Source organism: Anomaloglossus baeobatrachus, unplaced genomic scaffold (assembly GCF_048569485.1).
Source record: "Anomaloglossus baeobatrachus isolate aAnoBae1 unplaced genomic scaffold, aAnoBae1.hap1 Scaffold_598, whole genome shotgun sequence".
NCBI lineage: Eukaryota > Metazoa > Chordata > Amphibia > Anura > Aromobatidae > Anomaloglossus > Anomaloglossus baeobatrachus.
The window spans coordinates 84473-105927 of NW_027444962.1; the positions used below are offsets into that span (position 1 = coordinate 84473).

Here is a 21455-nt window from a genome sequence, read left to right on the forward strand (position 1 = left end):
AGGAGGCCGGCGTTCAGTTGGGATGAGCCCTGAGCCACACTGTCTTTCTAAAGGCGGTGGGTTTTAGTGGACGAGAGCACCCACTGAGCCCCGTGTCTCCTCAGGAGAGCACCCACTGAGCCCCGTGTCTCCACAGGAGAGCACCCACTGACCCCCGTGTGTCCACAGGAGAGCACCCACTGACCCCTGTGTCTCCACAGCAGAGCACCCACTGAGCCCCGTGTCTCCACAGCAGAGCACCCACTGACCCCCGTGTCTCCACAGGAGAGCACCCACTGATCCCCGTGTCTCCACAGGAGAGCACCCACTGACCCCTGTGTCTCCACAGCAGAGCACCCACTGACCCCCGTGTCTCCACAATTTGAAAAAAACGGATCAGTTGCATCAGTTTTTTCCATCAGTTCCTTCAGTTTTTTGACAGATCCGTTGTGATACTAAGCATGCTCAGTTTAAAAAGATGGATCCGGTGGCAGTTATCCATTTTTTGCCGTATTACGCCGGATCTGGCGTCCATAGGCTTGCATTATAAAACGCGCCGTATGGCGCCGGATCTGGTGCAATACGGTTTTTCGCCGGAGACAAAAAATCATTCACTTTGACATTTCATCCAGCCGCCGGACAAGCAAATCAAAGCCGGATGGAACGCAAGGCCATCCGGCGCTAATAGAAGTCTATGGGGGGAAAAACGCATCTGGTGTCAACAGACGCCGATGCGTTTCTTCATGTTTCTGCTGGATTGCGCCTGATGGCAAAAAACTAATGTTTGAATGCAGCCTAGACCCCTTTATTTGACACGTCAATTTAGTAGTGAATCTAGGCGTTGTGCCTGTGTGCTATCCTTAGGGGAACCCCTCCCTCCCCTTGTGTGTTCGGTCATCACACCGGCATTTCCTTCTTTTTTTACCATATCACATTTAGTTATGGACCATCCGGAAGGTTTCAGCGTAGTCCCGTTACTTGCTGCTATTTTTACAAGTCGTTGCAGGTTTTTCTGATATAAATTATTTTTTTATGCAAGAAGTAAACGCGAGGTTTCTAAGACATTTTGGAAGTTCGCCTCCCGCTGGAAGTCTTCTTCCTTTATATTTCCCCTTGTGTTGGGTCGCTCTCCTAAGAATCCGGATTCCATTGCTGGGACTGCGACCTGAAGAATCTACCAGACTGGTGATCTGCCAAACACAAGACTAGAGCCCTCCATGGGGGGAGCGGGGGCAGAAGGAGCGGATTCTGACATAACTTCATTCTAGAAAGAAAACAAAAGTGAAAGTTTTCTGGAGGAGGAGGAGGAGGAGGGCGGTGGTGCTGAGTGCTGCTGAAGAGGGCAGGAAGAAGGAAACTCACCGCGCACAAAGTGAACTCTCCTCCGCTACTAAGTGGCAGCCCATGATCCGGAGACACGGTGAGTCCACCGAAAAGACAACCCCACGTCAGCCACGTATAAAGGGGTCTGGGACATAAAGTAAACATCATAGGGCCGGGAATTTCTACACTACCTCTCTCCTCATTAATAGCTGATAACAGGGAGCAATAGAGCATTCCCTGTCCTCCAATCAGCATCTCGGGCATAAAATAGAGAAACAGACACGTATACACATCTTAGGCTCTGTGCGCACTAGTGCATTTTACCCGCGGATTTACCCGCGGAAATTTCTTGAGAAATGTCTGCAATCTTTGTGCAGACATTTCCCAGCAAATTCTATGAGAAAAAAAATATTTGTGCGCACTTGTGCACATTCTTCTCAAGAAATTTCCTTGAGAAGAATTTCTCGAGAAAATTTCTTGAGAAAATGAGCATGTCCATTATTTCCGCAGGTACCCTGCGGATTTCAGCAGTACAGCCTGCAAAATCCGCAGAGAAGCACCCGCGGGAAATTCGCGGCTATTCCGCGGCTAATCCACGGCTAATCCGCATGCAGATTTGATGCGGATTTTTTCCGGAGGTCCAGAAATCTTTCACTCCCAGAAATTTCTCAAGAAATTTTCTTGAGAAACTTCACATTTCTAGTGCGCACATAGCCTTATAGCGGTTTGTGTCTGTCACAAACCACCGGGGGGTCACTCAGAAATCCCCCGCGCTGGCTACCAGTACGTCACAATCGGGGGGTAACAAGTGGGGGTCACCCCTCCTTTATACCTCCCGACCGACAGACAGAGCACGTGACGCGCTCTCTAGCGCCCCTCTTATAGTCAGGCCAATTATGGAATTGCCCGACCATAAGCAAGGGGGCCGCTATACTACTTATGCCGATTATTGAAGGGTCCCCGGTGAGAGTAAGGTATATATTCCCCCGACCTCCGCGGGCGGAATATATAAAATCTCCCCGAATCTCACTGGCCTCCCCACAATAATCCTTGGCACAATTCGCTGCCACCAACCGATTTACGGTAACTATTAGCCGAACACACAGACGTGGGATTCAAGATCGAGATAACAGAACAGCCCAAGATTAATTATATAATTTAATCAGCCTAAAGCACACTAGAAACTACAATATATACAATAGGGAATCTACAGAATATACATATGTCAGAGTACAGTTACAATCAAAGCATGGGTTACAAACAGGCATACACAGTTCCAGCAGTTACCTTGTTGCGTCTGGCCACAGGGGGGGCGCTGTACCCAGGTTTCTAGGATCCTTCCCACAGATGTTTCCTACACGTGCCCCCAGCGAAAAGAACACTGGAAAATGGCCGAAGTAGGGTTATCAACCTGGGCAAGTCCAGGTCCCCTCCTACCTTCGTGACCTCACAGGGAGCACTGCTCCACCCCTGGCTTGAGTTATGGACAATATCCCAACATGGAATATGGCCATAACTTTGCCTGGGAGCGTCGTAGGCGGACGCCAATGCTCTCATTGTGACAGCTATGAATTTAGCCACAGAACGAGGGGACTCATGACCTGTCTGCCAGTTCCCCATTGGCTGATATCACGCCTGGGGCATTTCCCAATGTCCTGCTCCCATAAAAAGGGTGTGCCCGCATCGTCCGCATGCGGAGACACCATTTTTATGGTTGCCATATTTATCGGAAATATGGCTTGCGAGATATGAACCATTTTTTACTGGAGTCGTTCTGTCTGGCTAGTTCCATAGCCTTGCTAATTAGCTAGCAGCTCCTACTACAGGGTGACGGCAGGGAGTCATCCTGTGTCCATTGTTCCCACACCACCTCATCTCCATATCACAGGACATGGCCATGGAGGTGTAAGTGGAACACTGAGAACAAGAAGGGAGGGGGCACTGCCAGGGAGTGATGAGGGATTATGACTGGAGTCATAATTCATCTTCATATCCCGGGATTTGCCTCACACCTCCCCCCTTTTGAGGGCGCTAGGGGGCAGCACACTCCGGTGTTCCCCCGTACGCCCGTCCGCGACCTCTCCTTGTCGGGACAGCCCGTCTGCGTTACCGTGGTCACGGCCCCTTTTGTGGCGAATGGTGAAGTTGTATTGCTGGAGCGCAAGGCTCCATCGCAACAATCGCCCATTCGTCCCAGAGACGGTGTGCAACCAGCTGAGGGGATTGTGGTCCGTCTCCACGATGAAGTGGCGCCCGTATAGATAGGGTTGCAGACGCTGCAGGGCCCACACTATGGCCAGGCACTCCTTCTCCATCGTGGAATAGGCAACTTCCCTTGGTAACAGCTTCCTGCTCAGGTACAAGACTGGGTGCTCTTGGCTCGCAGAGTCCACCTGGCTGAGCACCGCACCGAGGCCGAAGTCACTGGCGTCGGTCTGTACTACAAACGGCCGCGTGAAGTCGGCTGCCTGTAGCACGGGCGGGCTGGACAGGGCGTCCTTTAGGGCCCGGAAGGCTGTCTCGCAGTCCATTGTCCAATCGACTGCAGAGGGCAGCTTCTTCTTGGTGAGGTCCGTCAGGGGCTTTGCCAGGCTACTATAGCATGGAACAAACCTCCTATAGTACCCAGCGGTCCCCAAGAAGGACATCACCTGCTTCTTGGTCCTGGGGGTGGGCCAGGATGCGATGGCCTCCACTTTCTCAGGCTCGGGCTTCAGTGTTCCCCCGCCTACCCGGTGACCGAGGTACTGGACCTCGCTCATGGCCAGCTGACACTTGCCCGGCTTGATGGTCAAACCTGCCCGGTGGACCCGCCTGAGCACCTGTGCTAGATGCTCTAGGTGATCTTCCCAGGTGGGACTGAAGACGGCAATGTCATCCAGGTACGCGGCCGCGTACCCTTCAAGTCCCTCGAGCAGGGTGTTGACCATCCGCTGGAAAGTGGCAGGGGCATTCCTCATCCCGAATGGCATCACCGTGGACTCGTACAGTCCAAATGGGGTAATAAAGGCAGAGCGTTCCCTGGCCTTGCGAGTCAGGGGGATCTGCCAATATCCCCGGCTCAGATCCATGATGGTCAGGTACTGAGCCCCGGCCAACTGATCGAGCAGGTCATCGATGCGTGGCATTGGGTACGCATCGGCGACCGTGACCGCATTGAGCCCCCTGTAGTCCACGCAGAACCGCGTGGTTCGGTCCTTCTTAGGGACGAGGACTACAGGCGAGGCCCAAGCGCTGTTGGATGCCTGGATCACCCCCAGCTTCAGCATCTCGTCAATCTCCTGGCGCATGTGTTGCTGCACCTCCAGGGAGACCCGATATGCTGAACGCCGGATCGGGGGATGATCCCCAGTGTCCACGTGATGGACAGCCAAGTCAGTCCTTCCGGGCTGGTTGGTAAACAACCCCCGGAAGGGGAGGAGGGTGGCCCACAGCTGGGACCGTTGGTCCTCCAAGAGCTGGTGGCCAACCTCCACATCCTCAATGGATCCGCCTGCCCTAACCTGGGCTAGCATATCCAAGAGGGTTTCCGCTTCTCCCTCCTCGGGCAGGTTGCACACGGGGAGCGCACATGCCTCCCGCTCATGATGTGCCTTCATCATGTTCACATGGACGGGCTTCCGCCTTCCACGGGCAGGGTCCAGGGTGACCAGGTACGTCACAGGGTTGAGCTGCTGGTACACGAGGTATGGGCCTTCCCAGGCTGCCTGAAGCTTGTCCTGTGGTACGGGGACCAGTACCCACACCTCTTGACCCACTTGGTAGGTCCTCTCACAAGCGTTCTGGTCGTACCAACGCTTCTGATCGGCCTGGGCTTGAGCCATATTGTCGTGTACCAGTTGCGTCAAGGCCTGCATTTTGTCCCGGAAGCGCATGACATACTCGATAACCGACACTCCAGGGGTGGCCAAATCCCCTTCCCAAGCCTCTTTCACCAGAGCCAGGGGGCCCCGCACACGTCGCCCGTACAGGAGCTCAAACGGTGAGAATCCTGTTGAGGCCTGTGGAACCTCCCGGTAAGCAAATAACAGGTGTGGGAGATACCGCTCCCAGTCACGCCCATGGGAGTCGACCAACATCTTAAGCATCTGCTTTAAGGTGCCATTAAACCGCTCGCACAGGCCATTAGTCTGTGGATGGTACGGGCTGGCCACCAGATGTCGCACCTGGACTTGCTTACAGAGGGCCTCCATCAGCTGGGACATGAATTGGGTCCCCCGGTCAGTGAGCATTTCCTGGGGAAAACCCACTCGGGAGAAAATCTCCAGCAATGCGGTGGCCACCTTGTCAGCCCGAATGGACGACAAGGCCACTGCTTCTGGGTACCGGGTGGCATAGTCCACTACCGTCAGTATGAAGCGTTTCCCGGAGCTGCTGGGGATGGCCAGCGGGCCGACCAGATCCACAGCCACCCTCCTGAAAGGCTCATCGATGATGGGCAGAGATACCAGTGGGGCTTTGGGGCGTGGCCCCGCCTTCCCCACTCTCTGACAGGTTTCACACGAACGGCAGTAGGCAGCCACATCGGCCCCCATTTTTGGCCAGTAGAAATGCTGGTTTAACCTGGCCTTGGTCTTAGCGATCCCTAGGTGTCCGGCCATCGGAATCTCATGTGCGATCCGCAACAACTCCGTCCGGAACGGATAGGGTACCACCAACTGTCGGTCCCTGGGCCACGCCTCCGGTGAACCCTGCTGGACCGTGGCCCGGTACAGCCGTCCTTGGTCCCAGACCACTCGCTCCGGGTCCGAGGGAGGCTGTGCCGCCTGCTCCTTAAGAGCTTTCAGGCTGTCGTCAGCTTCTAACGCTGCCTGAAACCCCTGACTAGATGTGGCCAGAATCGACGAGACTGTCACATCTTCGGTCAGTACCCCGGGACCTGTGTCCTGGCCTCCACCTGACTCGGCTGCCACTTGGTCAGAAGGGGAAGAGCTATCGGACCTCCGGGAGGCCCCTTGGCTTCCAGCACTCCCACTGCGGGTGACAGCGGCCACAGCCGCTGCGACCGTGGGTCGTGCCTGCTCCCCCTCCGTTCCTGACCAAGTCGCCGGTTCAGGCAGACCGACCTGGCTTCCTGACACCCCGGTTGTGGGGGAACCATGCACCGAGATCTTACCTGGGAGCACTTCCGCTCCGGGACCGGCCACAATCTCACCTGCCTGTTCCCCTCCTGCAGCAACAGAACCCCGCTGTGAAATCTCTGGGGACCCCACATTTGCTGTGGTAGCCCCCACCCCACACACTGGTCCTCCCCCTGCAGCACCCTGCTCTCTGCTTATCCCTGCAGAGGGCAACAGATCCCAGCTCACAGGCTGATTACTTGTAGAGGCATTGTCACACCTTTCTCTGACCCCCTCCCCTGTCACAGCTGCAGCTGAGTGTGTGTCTATGGTGTCTATGCAAGCAGAAATATCAGAGTTCACTCCCTCCTCCCTTACATCATTCATAGATAACACATTAACATTGTCCGGAGGCATGTCAGTACTGGCTGAAGGTTCAGCCCTTGGTTGGGGCCCAAACTGGGAGGTTATCTGCCCCAAATCTGTCCCAAGTAGCACGTTTGCAGGGATCCGATCAGTTACCCCCACCTCCCTCACCCCTCGCCCTGCGCCCCAGTCCACATAAATGTCAGCAACAGGCAGCGCCGGGTCAGTGCCTCCAATCCCGGAGACAGCGAGGGTTTTTCCAGGGATCAAGTCTTGGGGGGACACCATCTCAGGCCGCACCAGAGTCACCTCCGAGGCGCTGTATCGCAGTCCTATGGTCACAGACCGGCCGACGGTGACAGGTTGGAAGCTGTCCAGGGACCTACCACCACCCCCACCCACACAATACACCTTGGGCGGCCCTTGGGACGGGGACGGAGCCGGGGCCTTGGGACGCTGAGGGCACATGGCCTTGAAGTGTCCAGGTAGGTTGCACTGGTGGCACCGTCTTGGTTCTGCCACGGGCCTGGAGAGGGGAGTTGAGGGGGACACCCCCTGCAGTCTAGGGGCAGGTGGGGCAGTCGCAGAGTTCATCTTACCCCCTCTCCAGGTGCTGCTGGTGGCCGCTCTCCTGGCCTCAGGGGCCCGGTTGTTGGTGTAGTCATCGGCAAGGGCAGCTGTAGCCGTGGACCCCTTTGGCTTCTGGTCTCGGATGAACTGGCGGAGATCCTCAGGGCAGTTCCACAAGAGTTGCTCCGTGATGAACAAGTCCAGGATCTCCGGTCCGGTGGAAAGCTGCAGGCCTTGGGTCCAGTGGTCGGCAGCTCGGGCAAGTGCCCGCCGGTGGTCAGCCCAGGAGTCCTTTGGTCCCTTCTGTAGGCTCCGGAACTTCTTGCGGTAGGACTCTGGAGTGAGGTTGTACTGTTGGATCAGGGCCCGCTTGATGGTGTCGTAGCCCTGATCTGCCTCAGCAGGCAAGTCCCCAAGGACATCCAGGGCCTTACCCCTTAAACGGGGGGTCAGGTATTTGGCCCACTGGTCCTTGTCCAGATGGTGCTGCAAGCAAGTCCGTTCAAAAGCAGTCAAGAAAGAGTCCAAGTCTCCATCCTTCTCCAGCACTGGGAAGTCCTCAACACGGACCTTTGGAAGTTTGGTGTCTCGAAGGTCACATGTGGCTGATGAGGGCCGGAGCTGAGCTAGCTGCAGCTGGTAGTCACGGTCTGCCTGTCGCTCTCGCTCTTCACGCGCTGCCTGCCGCTCTCGCTCCGCAGCCTCACGCTCTGCGTGCCGCTCTGCCCTGCGCTCTGCCAGGAGTTCCTTGTAGCCCTTCTGGTCTCCAGCCTGGAGAAGGGCCATAGCCATTTGAAGAAGGCTATCCGAGCCTCCCAGGCTCGGTGGAATGGCACGTGGTGATCTGCGGCACGCTGCAGAGCTAGGCGATTCACTGTCCCTTTCAGAGCGGAGGGCTGGCATCTGGCTCGTTGAGGAACCTTGGGTGAGCTCCTCCTCATCTTGTCCAGCAGTGCCAGGTTGCGCAATGTCCTCGGCAGAACGGTTTTCTGGCGTCGAGCTCCTGGAGGACTCGTGGGCAACCTCCTCATTGCTGTCCACAGCACCGTCCTCCCTCTCTTCGGCTCCTGCCTTAGCATTGGCCAGTTGCATAGCTCTGCTCCTGGTGCCATCAGCCATTGTTGCAGACTTTGGTCACTGATACAGAACTGACACCTGATGCCTCCACACACCTTACAGTATCTGCACTCTGACACTCTAGTGTTGAGCTAGTCTGAAGACCCCAGCAGCCACAGCTGCTGCAGGCAGTCTTTAGTGTCTGGGAGTATGGGTCTCACACTCACACACACTATTATCTCGATCCCACCGCTATGCCACCAATATGTCACAAACCACCGGGGGGGTCACTCAGAAATCCCCCGCGCTGGCTACCAGTACGTCACAATCGGGGGGTAACAAGTGGGGGTCACCCCTCCTTTATACCTCCCGACCGACAGACAGAGCACGTGACGCGCTCTCTAGCGCCCCTCTTATAGTCAGGCCAATTATGGAATTGCCCGACCATAAGCAAGGGGGCCGCTATACTACTTATGCCGATTATTGAAGGGTCCCCGGTGAGAGTAGGGTATATATTCCCCCGACCTCCGCGGGCGGAATATATAAAATCTCCCCGAATCTCACTGGCCTCCCCACAATAATCCTTGGCACAACTCGCTGCCACCAACCGCTTCACGGTAACTATTAGCCGAACACACAGACGTGGGATTCAAGATCGAGATAACAGAACAGCCCAAGATTAATTATATAATTTAATCAGCCTAAAGCACACTAGAAACTACAATATATACAATAGGGAATCTACAGAATATACATATGTCAGAGTACAGTTACAATCAAAGCATGGGTTACAAACAGGCATACACAGTTCCAGCAGTTACCTTGTTGCGTCTGGCCACAGGGGGGCGCTGTACCCAGGTTTCTAGGATCCTTCCCACAGATGTTTCCTACACGTGCCCCCAGCGAAAAGAACACTGGAAAATGGCCGAAGTAGGGTTATCAACCTGGGCAAGTCCAGGTCCCCTCCTACCTTCGTGACCTCACAGGGAGCACTGCTCCACCCCTGGCTGGAGTTATGGACAATATCCCAACATGGAATATGGCCATAACTTTGCCTGGGAGCGTCGTAGGCGGACGCCAATGCTCTCATTGTGACAGTTATGAATTTAGCTACAGAACGAGGGGACTCATGACCTGTCTGCCAGTTCCCCATTGGCTGATATCACGCCTGGGGCATTTCCCAATGTCCTGCTCCCATAAAAAGGGTGTGCCCGCATCGTCCGCATGCGGAGACACCATTTTTATGGTTGCCATATTTATCGGAAATATGGCTTGCGAGATATGAACCATTTTTTACTGGAGTCGTTCTGTCTGGCTAGTTCCATAGCCTTGCTAATTAGCTAGCAGCTCCTACTACAGGGTGACGGCAGGGAGTCATCCTGTGTCCATTGTTCCCACACCACCTCATCTCCATATCACAGGACATGGCCATGGAGGTGTAAGTGGAACACTGAGAACAAGAAGGGAGGGGGCACTGCCAGGGAGTGATGAGGGATTATGACTGGAGTCATAATTCATCTTCATATCCCGGGATTTGCCTCACAGTGTCTATAGCCAAAGGGCCAACAACCTGACCTCATCCTGCTCACAGCGGAGGCTTTGTTACATTGTATCCAGTCCTAGGAGAACTAAGTATTCTGAAGTGATACCAGGGCTGTGGAGTCGGAGCTCATTTTGGTGGAGTCGGAGTCGGTATAAAATGCACCGACTCAGTCTCCTGAAATCTCTAATACATCGGGGTCAGCGCTCCGTGCAGAGTGTGCGGAATATTGCTTCATAGGAATTTTGGAAAGTTATGAATGTCCTATAAATGTCTGTTCTATTCCTGATCTAAGGCCACATTCACACACAGCGGTTTTGCTGCGTTTTTTGAGGATACGTTTTTCAGCTGCAAAATCAGATCAGCTTTTTATAAAACCGCATCATGTGAAAGGTCTCTGAGCTCATAAATAATGATCAATAGAAAAAGCAGATTAGAAAACACCACAAACTAATGCTCATTCTGTGCGAGGAGCCACACAACACGCTGTGCCTGAATGTCAGATCTGGAAAGCCATTGCCTTTGCTGGATGCCAGAGTCACTGCATGTCACTGAATTATTCCCAGAGTCACTGCATTTCACTGAATTATTCCCAGAGTCACTGCATGTCACTGAATTATTCCCAGAGTCACTGCATTTCACTGAATTATTCCCAGAGTCACTGCATGTCACTGAATTATTCCCAGAGTCACTGCATGTCACTGAATTATTCCCAGAGTCACTGCATTTCACTGAATTATTCCCAGAGTAACTGCATGTCACTGAATTATTCCCAGAGTCACTGCATGTCACTGAATTATTCCCAGAGTCACTGCATTTCACTGAATTATCCCCAGAGTCACTGCATGTCACTGAATTATTCCCAGAGTCACTGCATGTCACTGAATTATTCCCAGAGTCACTGCATGTCACTGAATTATTCCCAGAGTCACTGCATTTCACTGAATTATTCCCAGAGTCACTGCATTTCACTGAATTATCCCCAGAGTCACTGCATGTCACTGAATTATTCCCAGAGTCACTGCATGTCACTGAATTATTCCCAGAGTCACTGCATGTCGCTGAATTATTCCCAGAGTCACTGCATTTCACTGAATTATTCCCAGAGTCACTGCATGTCACTGAATTATTCCCAGAGTCACTGCATGTCACTGAATTATTCCCAGAGTCACTGCATTTCACTGAATTATTCCCAGAGTCACTGCATGTCACTGAATTATTCCCAGAGTCACTGCATTTCACTGAATTATTCCCAGAGTCACTGCATTTCACTGAATTATTCCCAGAGTCACTGAATGTCACTGAATTATTCCCAGAGTCACTGCATGTCACTGAATTATTCCCAGAGTCACTGCATTTCACTGAATTATTCCCAGAGTCACTGAATGTCACTGAATTATTCCCAGAGTCACTGCATGTCACTGAATTATTCCCAGAGTCACTGCATGTCACTGAATTATTCCCAGAGTCACTGCATGTCACTGAATTATTCCCAGAGTCACTGCATTTCACTGAATTATTCCCAGAGTCACTGCATGTCACTGAATTATTCCCAGAGTCACTGCATTTCACTGAATTATCCCCAGAGTCACTGCATGTCACTGAATTATCCCCAGAGTCACTGCATGTCACTGAATTATTCCCAGAGTCACTGCATGTCGCTGAATTATTCCCAGAGTCACTGCATTTCACTGAATTATTCCCAGAGTCACTGCATGTCACTGAATTATTCCCAGAGTCACTGCATGTCACTGAATTATTCCCAGAGTCACTGCATTTCACTGAATTATTCCCAGAGTCACTGCATGTCACTGAATTATTCCCAGAGTCACTGCATGTCACTGAATTATTCCCAGAGTCACTGCATTTCACTGAATTATTCCCAGAGTCACTGCATGTCACTGAATTATTCCCAGAGTCACTGCATTTCAGTGAATTATTCCCAGAGTGACTGCATTTCACTGAATTATTTCCAGAGTCACTGCATTTCACTGAATTATTCCCAGAGTCACTGCATGTCACTGAATTATTTCCAGAGTCACTGCATTTCACTGAATTATTCCCAGAGTCACTGCATGTCACTGAATTATTCCCAGAGTCACTGCATGTCACTGAATTATTCCCAGAGTCACTGCATTTCACTGAATTATTCCCAGAGTCACTGCATGTCACTGAATTATTCCCAGAGTCACTGCATGTCACTGAATTATTCCCAGAGTCACTGCATTTCACTGAATTATTCCCAGAGTCACTGCATGTCACTGAATTATTCCCAGAGTCACTGCATGTCACTGAATTATTCCCAGAGTCACTGCATTTCACTGAATTATTCCCAGAGTCACTGCATGTCACTGAATTATTCCCAGAGTCACTGCATTTCACTGAATTATTCCCAGAGTCACTGCATGTCACTGAATTATTCCCAGAGTCACTGCATTTCACTGAATTATTCCCAGAGTCACTGCATGTCACTGAATTATTCCCAGAGTCACTGAATTATTCCCAGAGTCACTGCATGTCGCTGAATTATTCCCAGAGTCACTGCATTTCACTGAATTATTCCCAGAGTCACTGCATGTCACTGAATTATTCCCAGAGTCACTGCATGTCACTGAATTATTCCCAGAGTCACTGCATTTCACTGAATTATTCCCAGAGTCACTGCATGTCACTGACTTATTCCCAGAGTCACTGCATTTCACTGAATTATTCCCAGAGTCACTGCATTTCACTGAATTATTCCCAGAGTCACTGAATGTCACTGAATTATTCCCAGAGTCACTGCATGTCACTGAATTATTCCCAGAGTCACTGCATGTCACTGAATTATTCCCAGAGTCACTGCATGTCACTGAATTATTCCCAGAGTCACTGCATTTCACTGAATTATTCCCAGAGTCACTGCATTTCACTGAATTATCCCCAGAGTCACTGCATGTCACTGAATTATTCCCAGAGTCACTGCATGTCACTGAATTATTCCCAGAGTCACTGCATGTCGCTGAATTATTCCCAGAGTCACTGCATTTCACTGAATTATTCCCAGAGTCACTGCATGTCACTGAATTATTCCCAGAGTCACTGCATGTCACTGAATTATTCCCAGAGTCACTGCATTTCACTGAATTATTCCCAGAGTCACTGCATGTCACTGAATTATTCCCAGAGTCACTGCATTTCACTGAATTATTCCCAGAGTCACTGCATTTCACTGAATTATTCCCAGAGTCACTGAATGTCACTGAATTATTCCCAGAGTCACTGCATGTCACTGAATTATTCCCAGAGTCACTGCATTTCACAGAATTATTCCCAGAGTCACTGAATGTCACTGAATTATTCCCAGAGTCACTGCATGTCACTGAATTATTCCCAGAGTCACTGCATGTCACTGAATTATTCCCAGAGTGACTGCATTTCACTGAATTATTTCCAGAGTCACTGCATTTCACTGAATTATTCCCAGAGTCACTGCATGTCACTGAATTATTTCCAGAGTCACTGCATTTCACTGAATTATTCCCAGAGTCACTGCATGTCACTGAATTATTCCCAGAGTCACTGCATGTCACTGAATTATTCCCAGAGTCACTGCATTTCACTGAATTATCCCCAGAGTCACTGCATGTCACTGAATTATTCCCAGAGTCACTGCATGTCACTGAATTATTCCCAGAGTCACTGCATGTCGCTGAATTATTCCCAGAGTCACTGCATTTCACTGAATTATTCCCAGAGTCACTGCATGTCACTGAATTATTCCCAGAGTCACTGCATGTCACTGAATTATTCCCAGAGTCACTGCATTTCACTGAATTATTCCCAGAGTCACTGCATGTCACTGAATTATTCCCAGAGTCACTGCATGTCACTGAATTATTCCCAGAGTCACTGCATTTCACTGAATTATTCCCAGAGTCACTGAATGTCACTGAATTATTCCCAGAGTCACTGCATGTCACTGAATTATTCCCAGAGTCACTGCATTTCACTGAATTATTCCCAGAGTCACTGCATGTCACTGAATTATTCCCAGAGTCACTGCATTTCACTGAATTATTCCCAGAGTCACTGCATGTCACTGAATTATTCCCAGAGTCACTGCATTTCACTGAATTATCCCCAGAGTCACTGCATGTCACTGAATTATCCCCAGAGTCACTGCATGTCACTGAATTATTCCCAGAGTCACTGCATGTCGCTGAATTATTCCCAGAGTCACTGCATTTCACTGAATTATTCCCAGAGTCACTGCATGTCACTGAATTATTCCCAGAGTCACTGCATTTCACTGAATTATCCCCAGAGTCACTGCATGTCACTGAATTATCCCCAGAGTCACTGCATGTCACTGAATTATTCCCAGAGTCACTGCATGTCGCTGAATTATTCCCAGAGTCACTGCATTTCACAGAATTATTCCCAGAGTCACTGAATGTCACTGAATTATTCCCAGAGTCACTGCATGTCACTGAATTATTCCCAGAGTCACTGCATGTCACTGAATTATTCCCAGAGTGACTGCATTTCACTGAATTATTTCCAGAGTCACTGCATTTCACTGAATTATTCCCAGAGTCACTGCATGTCACTGAATTATTTCCAGAGTCACTGCATTTCACTGAATTATTCCCAGAGTCACTGCATGTCACTGAATTATTCCCAGAGTCACTGCATGTCACTGAATTATTCCCAGAGTCACTGCATTTCACTGAATTATCCCCAGAGTCACTGCATGTCACTGAATTATTCCCAGAGTCACTGCATGTCACTGAATTATTCCCAGAGTCACTGCATGTCGCTGAATTATTCCCAGAGTCACTGCATTTCACTGAATTATTCCCAGAGTCACTGCATGTCACTGAATTATTCCCAGAGTCACTGCATGTCACTGAATTATTCCCAGAGTCACTGCATTTCACTGAATTATTCCCAGAGTCACTGCATGTCACTGAATTATTCCCAGAGTCACTGAATGTCACTGAATTATTCCCAGAGTCACTGCATTTCACTGAATTATTCCCAGAGTCACTGAATGTCACTGAATTATTCCCAGAGTCACTGCATGTCACTGAATTATTCCCAGAGTCACTGCATTTCACTGAATTATTCCCAGAGTCACTGCATGTCACTGAATTATTCCCAGAGTCACTGCATTTCACTGAATTATTCCCAGAGTCACTGCATGTCACTGAATTATTCCCAGAGTCACTGCATTTCACTGAATTATCCCCAGAGTCACTGCATGTCACTGAATTATCCCCAGAGTCACTGCATGTCACTGAATTATTCCCAGAGTCACTGCATGTCGCTGAATTATTCCCAGAGTCACTGCATTTCACTGAATTATTCCCAGAGTCACTGCATGTCACTGAATTATTCCCAGAGTCACTGCATTTCACTGAATTATCCCCAGAGTCACTGCATGTCACTGAATTATCCCCAGAGTCACTGCATGTCACTGAATTATTCCCAGAGTCACTGCATGTCGCTGAATTATTCCCAGAGTCACTGCATGTCACTGAATTATTCCCAGAGTCACTGCATGTCACTGAATTATTCCCAGAGTCACTGCATTTCACTGAATTATTCCCAGAGTCACTGCATTTCACTGAATTATTCCCAGAGTCACTGCATTTCACTGAATTATTTCCAGAGTCACTGCATGTCACTGAATTATTCCCAGAGTCACTGCATGTCACTGAATTATTCCCAGAGTCACTGCATGTCACTGAATTATTCCCAGAGTCACTGCATTTCACTGAATTATTCCCAGTCAGTGCATGTCACTGAATTATTCCCAGAGTCACTGCATGTCACTGAATTATTCCCAGACACTGCATTTCACTGAATTATTCCCAGTCACTGCATTTCACTGAATTATTCCCAGAGTCACTGCATGTCACAATTATTCCCAGACTCACTGCAAGTCACTGAATTATTCCCAGAGTCACTGCATGTCACTGAATTATTCCCAGAGTAACTGCATTTCACTGAATTATTCCCAGAGTCACTGCATGTCACTGAATTATTCCCAGAGTCACTGCATGTCACTGAATTATTCCCAGAGTCACTGCATTTCACTGAATTATTCCCAGAGTCACTGCATGTCACTGAATTATTCCCAGAGTCACTGCATGTCACTGAATTATTCCCAGAGTCACTGCATTTCACTGAATTATTCCCAGAGTCACTGCATGTCACTGAATTATTCCCAGAGTCACTGCATGTCACTGAATTATTCCCAGAGTCACTGCATTTCACTGAATTATTCCCAGAGTCACTGAATGTCACTGAATTATTCCCAGAGTCACTGCATGTCACTGAATTATTCCCAGAGTCACTGCATTTCACTGAATTATTCCCAGAGTCACTGCATGTCACTGAATTATTCCCAGAGTCACTGCATTTCACTGAATTATTCCCAGAGTCACTGCATGTCACTGAATTATTCCCAGAGTCACTGCATTTCACTGAATTATCCCCAGAGTCACTGCATGTCACTGAATTATCCCCAGAGTCACTGCATGTCACTGAATTATTCCCAGAGTCACTGCATGTCGCTGAATTATTCCCAGAGTCACTGCATTTCACTGAATTATTCCCAGAGTCACTGCATGTCACTGAATTATTCCCAGAGTCACTGCATTTCACTGAATTATCCCCAGAGTCACTGCATGTCACTGAATTATCCCCAGAGTCACTGCATGTCACTGAATTATTCCCAGAGTCACTGCATGTCGCTGAATTATTCCCAGAGTCACTGCATTTCACAGAATTATTCCCAGAGTCACTGAATGTCACTGAATTATTCCCAGAGTCACTGCATGTCACTGAATTATTCCCAGAGTCACTGCATGTCACTGAATTATTCCCAGAGTGACTGCATTTCACTGAATTATTTCCAGAGTCACTGCATTTCACTGAATTATTCCCAGAGTCACTGCATGTCACTGAATTATTTCCAGAGTCACTGCATTTCACTGAATTATTCCCAGAGTCACTGCATGTCACTGAATTATTCCCAGAGTCACTGCATGTCACTGAATTATTCCCAGAGTCACTGCATTTCACTGAATTATCCCCAGAGTCACTGCATGTCACTGAATTATTCCCAGAGTCACTGCATGTCACTGAATTATTCCCAGAGTCACTGCATGTCGCTGAATTATTCCCAGAGTCACTGCATTTCACTGAATTATTCCCAGAGTCACTGCATGTCACTGAATTATTCCCAGAGTCACTGCATGTCACTGAATTATTCCCAGAGTCACTGCATTTCACTGAATTATTCCCAGAGTCACTGCATGTCACTGAATTATTCCCAGAGTCACTGAATGTCACTGAATTATTCCCAGAGTCACTGCATTTCACTGAATTATTCCCAGAGTCACTGAATGTCACTGAATTATTCCCAGAGTCACTGCATGTCACTGAATTATTCCCAGAGTCACTGCATTTCACTGAATTATTCCCAGAGTCACTGCATGTCACTGAATTATTCCCAGAGTCACTGCATTTCACTGAATTATTCCCAGAGTCACTGCATGTCACTGAATTATTCCCAGAGTCACTGCATTTCACTGAATTATCCCCAGAGTCACTGCATGTCACTGAATTATCCCCAGAGTCACTGCATGTCACTGAATTATTCCCAGAGTCACTGCATGTCGCTGAATTATTCCCAGAGTCACTGCATTTCACTGAATTATTCCCAGAGTCACTGCATGTCACTGAATTATTCCCAGAGTCACTGCATTTCACTGAATTATCCCCAGAGTCACTGCATGTCACTGAATTATCCCCAGAGTCACTGCATGTCACTGAATTATTCCCAGAGTCACTGCATGTCGCTGAATTATTCCCAGAGTCACTGCATTTCACTGAATTATTCCCAGAGTCACTGCATGTCACTGAATTATTCCCAGAGTCACTGCATTTCACTGAATTATTCCCAGAGTCACTGCATTTCACTGAATTATTCCCAGAGTCACTGCATTTCACTGAATTATTCCCAGAGTCACTGCATGTCACTGAATTATTCCCAGAGTCACTGCATGTCACTGAATTATTCCCAGAGTCACTGCATTTCACTGAATTATTCCCAGTCAGTGCATGTCACTGAATTATTCCCAGAGTCACTGCATGTCACTGAATTATTCCCAGACACTGCATTTCACTGAATTATTCCCAGTCACTGCATTTCACTGAATTATTCCCAGAGTCACTGCATGTCACAATTATTCCCAGACTCACTGCAAGTCACTGAATTATTCCCAGAGTCACTGCATGTCACTGAATTATTCCCAGAGTAACTGCATTTCACTGAATTATTCCCAGAGTCACTGCATGTCACTGAATTATTCCCAGAGTCACTGCATTTCACTGAATTATTCCCAGAGTCACTGCATTTCACTGAATTATTCCCAGAGTCACTGAATGTCACTGAATTATTCCCAGAGTCACTGCATTTCACTGAATTATTTCCAGAGTCACTGCATGTCACTGAATTATTCCCAGAGTAACTGCAGGTCACTGAATTATTCCCAGAGTCACTTCATTTCACTGAATTATGCCCAGAGTCACTGCATGTCACTGAATTATTCCCAGAGTCACTGCATGTCACTGAATTATTCCGAGAGTCACTGCATGTCACTGAATTATTCCCAGAGTCACTGCATGTCACTGAATTATTCCCAGAGTCACTGCATGTCACTGAATTATTCCCAGAGTAACTGCATGTCACTGAATTATTCCCAGAGTCACTTCATTTCACGGAATTATGCCCAGAGTCACTGCATGTCACTGAATTATTCCCAGAGTCACTGCATTTCACTGAATTATTCCCAGAGTCACTGCATGTCACTGAATTATTCCGAGAGTCACTGCATGTCACTGAATTATTCCCAGAGTCACTGCATGTCACTGAATTATTCCCAGAGTCACTGCATGTCACTGAATTATTCCCAGAGTCACTGCATTTCACTGAATTATTCCCAGAGTCACTGCATTTCAGTGAATTATTCCCAAAGTCACTGCATTTCACTGAATTATTCCCAGAGTCACTGCATTTCACTGAATTATTCCCAGAGTCACTGCATGTCACTGAATTATTCACAGAGTCACTGCATTTCACTGAATTATTTCCAGAGTCACTGCAGTTCAGTGAATTATTCCCAGAGTCACTGCATTTCACTGAATTATTTCCAGAGTCACTGCAGTTCAGTGAATTATTCCCAGAGTCACTGCATTTCACTGAATTATTTCCAGAGTAACTGCATTTCACTGAATTATGTCCAGAGTCACTGCATTTCACTGAATTATTCCCAGAGTCACTGCAGTTCAGTGAATTATTCCCAGAGTCACTGCATTTCACTGAATTATTTCCAGAGTCACTGCATTTCACTGAATTATGTCCAGAGTCACTGCATTTCACTGAATTATTCCCAGAGTCACTGCATGTCACTGAATTATTCCCAGAGTCACTTCATGTCACTGAATTATTCCCAGAGTCACTGCATGTCACTGAATTATTCCCAGAGTCACTGCATTTCACTGAATTATTTCCAGAGTCACTGCATTTCACTGAATTATTTCCAGAGTCACTGCAGTTCAGTGAATTATTCCCAGAGTCACTGCATTTCAGTGAATTATTCCCAGAGTCACTGCATTTCACTGAATTATTCCCAGAATCACTGCATTTCACTGAATTATTCCCAGAGTCACTGCATGTCACTGAATTAATCCCAGAGTCACTGCATTTCACGGAATTATTTCCAAAGTCACTGCAGTTCAGTGAAATATTCCCAGAGTCACTGCATTTCACTGCATTATTTCCAGAGTCACTGCAGTTCAGTGAATTATTCCCAGAGTCACTGCATGTCACTGAATTATTCCCAGAGTCACTGCATTTCACTGAATTATTTCCAGAGTCACTGCAGTTCAGTGAATTATTCCCAGAGTCACTGCAGTTCAGTGAATTATTCCCAGAGTCACTGCATTTCACTGAATTATTTCCAGAGTCACTGCAGTTCAGTGAATTATTCCCAGAGTCACTGCATTTCACTGAATTATTTCCAGAGTAACTGCATTTCACTGAATTATGTCCAGAGTCACTGCATTTCACTGAATTATTTCCAGAGTCACTGCAGTTCAGTGAATTATTCCCAGAGTCACTGCATTTCACTGAATTATTTCCAGAGTCACTGCATTTCACTGAATTATGTCCAGAGTCACTGCATTTCACTGAATTATTCCCAGAGTCACTGCATGTCACTGAATTATTCCCAGAGTCACTGCATGTCACTGAATTATTCCCAGAGTCACTGCATGTCACTGAATTATTCCCAGAGTCACTGCATTTCACTGAATTATTTCCAGAGTCACTGCATTTCACTGAATTATTTCCAGAGTCACTGCATTTCACTGAATTATTCCCAGAGTCACTGCATTTCAATGAATTATTCCCAGAGTCACTGCATTTCAGTGAATTATTCCCAGAGTCACTGCATTTCACTGAATTATTCCCAGAATCACTGCATTTCACTGAATTATTCCCAGAGTCACTGCATGTCACTGAATTAATCCCAGAGTCACTGCATTTCACGGAATTATTTCCAAAGTCACTGCAGTTCAGTGAAATATTCCCAGAGTCACTGCATTTCACTGCATTATTTCCAGAGTCACTGCAGTTCAGTGAATTATTCCCAGAGTCACTGCATTTCACTGAATTATTTCCAGAGTCACTGCATTTCACTGAATTATGTCCAGAGTCACTGCATTTCACTGAATTATTCCCAGAGTCACTGCATTTCAGTGAATTATTCCCAGAGTCACTGCATTTCAGTGAATTATTCCCAGAGTGACTGCATTTCACTGAATTATTTCCAGAGTCACTGCATGTCACTGAATTATTTCCAGAGTCACTGCATGTCACTGAATTATTCCCAGAGTCACTGCATGTCACTGAATTATTCCCAGAGTCACTGCATGTCACTGAATTATTCCCAGAGTCACTGCATGTCACTGAATTATTCCCAGAGTCACTGCATTTCACTGAATTATTCCCAGAGTCACTGCATTTCACTGAATTATTCCCAGAGTCACTGCATTTCACTGAATTATTCCCAGAGTCACTGCATTTCACGGAATTATTCCCAGAGTCACTGCATTTCACTGAATTATTCCCAGAGTCACTGCATGTCACTGAATTATTCCCAGAGTCACTGCATTTAACTGAATTATTTCCAGAGTCACTGCATGTCACTGAATTATTCCCAGAGTAACTGCATGTCACTGAATTATTCCCAGAGTCACTTCATTTCACTGAATTATGCCCAGAGTCACTGCATGTCACTGAATTATTCCCAGAGTCACTGCATTTCACTGAATTATTTCCAGAGTCACTGCAGTTCAGTGAATTATTCCCAGAGTCACTGCATTTCACTGAATTATTTCCAGAGTCACTGCATTTCACTGAATTATGTCCAGAGTCACTGCATTTCACTGAATTATTCCCAGAGTCACTGCATGTCACTGAATTATTCCCAGAGTCACTGCAT

At 48.0% G+C, this 21455-nt stretch overlaps 1 protein-coding gene across 2 annotated transcripts in view; it reads left to right on the top strand.

Annotated features, from left to right (window-relative positions):
- Window positions 1–970: 970 nt before the first annotated feature.
- LOC142285300 (mixed lineage kinase domain-like protein) overlaps window positions 971–21455 on the top strand; it is a 55756-nt gene continuing 35271 nt past the window's right edge. For both annotated transcript variants that reach the window (XM_075333261.1, XM_075333262.1), the window contains exon 1: window positions 971–1399. The gene's annotated coding sequence lies outside the window, so the exon portion shown is untranslated. The remainder of the gene's footprint in view (window positions 1400–21455) is intronic.